This window comes from Triticum dicoccoides, chromosome 2A (assembly GCF_002162155.2).
Source record: "Triticum dicoccoides isolate Atlit2015 ecotype Zavitan chromosome 2A, WEW_v2.0, whole genome shotgun sequence".
Taxonomy (NCBI): Eukaryota; Viridiplantae; Streptophyta; class Magnoliopsida; order Poales; family Poaceae; genus Triticum; species Triticum dicoccoides.
In genome coordinates, this window is record NC_041382.1 from 46605782 (window position 1) to 46608727 (window position 2946).

Consider the following 2946-nt stretch of genomic DNA (forward strand, 5'->3'; position numbering starts at 1 on the left):
GACCCACGAGCGAGACATTGTTCCTCCTGGAGGAGATTGGACTGTGCTTTGTGGAAGGTAAGGCCGACATGCATGGTTGATGGTGAGAGCAGCGAATGCCCGAACAAATCATCGAGGCCGTTGATGAGCGCAAGCAGCATGTCTTGATCGCTCACAGGAGAGCCGACCTCGCGAAGGGTGTCGGCAATGCATTTGAGGCGGCTCGAGTAGGTGATGTTATTGATATTTCCATTCACAAGGTTATGGAATCCGTGCTTCATGAAGATGGCATGTTGGAGGTGATTGTCGAGGAACAGATTGTTGAGGACGGACCAAGCATGTTCCGTCGTGTGAAAATGCTGAATGATAATGTCGGGGATGTTATTGGTGATGGTGGTGTAGAGCCAAGAGATGATGCATTGGCTGATGTGCCTCCACTCGACATGATGGACCATGAGTTATGCACCAAGAGTCACGTTGATGTGATCGATGAGGTCGAGCTTCCGAAAGGTGAGGTTGAAGTGCGTTTGCCAAACGATGAAGTTGGACTCCTTGAAATCGAGGATCGTGGGGACGTGAGACCGGATGGAGAGGAGTTGGGTAGCCGCAATGGCTGGCAAGCTGACAGGAGGAGCAACATCATGAAGATCGGTGAAAGGGTTGCCATCACCGCTGCCGCTAAGACTAGAGAAGGAGGAGGAGACCGACATTGCAGGGAGACGAGGGGCAACAGAAATACATGGAGGGTTTAGGGCTGGAAATCATAGGTACATGATACCATTTAAGGTTTGAGAGAAGTCGACGCTATGTAATTTACTCTTACACTGGGATGTTGTCATAACACAGTATTAATGTTGAAGGACCAATATAGTTATCATGTTATCATCACTTTTCTCAGTTGGAGGGATGATCGTTCAAGGATTGCACTTGAGGTTGCTATTGCTACAACTTTACCATATATGCACCCTGACTACTTTAATGCTCACTAGCATGATGGTCGTGCGTTGCCATAGAGCCATTGGCTTAGTAGGTGGTCAAACGTTTGTATCCTTTGTGACCGTTGTGTGATTTATGATTAGAAAATATAGCGTAAGTATCACTGGTGGAAAAAGGGCCTTTGGTCGCGGTTCGCAACTGCCATTAGTCGCGGTTGCGCAACCGCGACCAAACAGGCGCGACTAAAGGCCCCCCCCTTTAGTCGCGGTTGCTTAAGAACCGCGACTAAAGGCCCGTCCACGTGGGCGCCAGGCGGCCGTCGGGGCGGAGGACCTTTAGTCGCGGTTCTTCTGGCCAACCGCGACTAAAGGCCGCCGCAGGTTTAGGGTTTTAGCCCCCCCCCCTAAACCTGTTTTCTGTTTAATTTGTATTGTTTTATTTCTTTTGTGCTTTATTTTAATTTTGAAGGAGTTTCACATATTCTACGGTACTACATACATGCATATGAATGTACAATTTCAAACAAATTTGAAATTAGAACCAAAAAGAATTCAAGAGGAATATACAATATATATTCAATATCATCGGATGACCATATACAATTTTGAACAAGTTTCCATACATAATTTAATGCATATAAAGTTCTACGTCCTCGTAATGGTGTTCTCCTTTAGGATGGAGGACTTCCCTCCTGAACCATCCAGCTAGTTCCTCTTGAAGTGGTCGGAAGCGAGCTTCTGGACTAAGCATCATCCGGAGGTTATTCCTCTGAGCATTGGTATCACTCGGAACCCGCCGCTCAGAGGTGTATCTCCGGATCATCTCACAGACATAGTATGCACATAGATTGGTCCCCGCTGGCTGAATATCCTCACCATTCTTAGCCTTTGTCCTTTTGAATTCTAGCTCTTTTTTGAATTCACCGACCTTTGTATCTACGAACTGTCTCCAAACCCTACGAGGCAAAGAAAATTAAATGAACAAGAGAGTTATTAGTTACTTGATATTAGGAAATGAACGAAATAGGCCGATCGATATAGAGCGCAAATGAATGAAAATAATTACTTCTGCAGCATTCTTCTCATGCCGCCCCAAAGCTTTGGATCCTTATTCAGAGAGTCGTGGACGAGACATTCTGAGGTGTCAACTTTAATTACTAGCAGAATCCAGTGGAACCTGCGGACACGATACATGCACAGTACGTCATGCATAACTCATCGATTAGCCGGCCACATACCATGCATGGAGTAAACAAAAGAGAATGTGCTCAAGACAGAAACACTCACCCAAAATGGTAAGGAAATAGAATATCACTTTTGAGTTCCTGCTTTGTAAGAAACTGCCACAGGTCTGCCTCCATGTCGGCGGGGTGATGCTCCAACACATATCCATTATCGATGTGTGGGTCAATGAACCCAACATCATGGATGTTCCTTACTCTGCATTCCTTAATCTTCATTCTGCATGTATAATAGCGGACACAACAATATAGTTAGGACATATATATAGTGCAGGCAATATGAACGAGATGGGGTAGAAATAAATCACTTACAGAATGTAGCAACTGATGATAGATTTGTCGAGCTCGCGCAGATTGAAAAGTTGGAACAATTCACTCAGATGAATTTGTACATAGTAATGTTTGAAGTGATGCTCATATCTAACTTCCGCATAAATATATTCTTTGGCGTTTTTATTTTTTATGTAACCCTTGTACCATTTCAGCAGACCTTTCATTTGTGGAGGTAGATCCTCTTCCTGCGCAGGCTCGACGAGAGGCCCATTCTTCACATATGTAATTACTACCTCCTTCACTGGCGCCTCATCAAGGCCTAACAGTTCACGAAGAGTAATACCTAAGTTGGCCGCTTGTTCTCTGGCACTCGTTACAGTCAATCCATGTGCTGCCGCAGCTGCTATGATATCGGGGTCATCCGGACCGGCGGCTTTCACTATAAGCGGGGCAATCGATTGTTTACTTTGTTCCCCGAGCTGGGCAACTCGTTTCCCGCTTTTTTTTACTTTCTAATT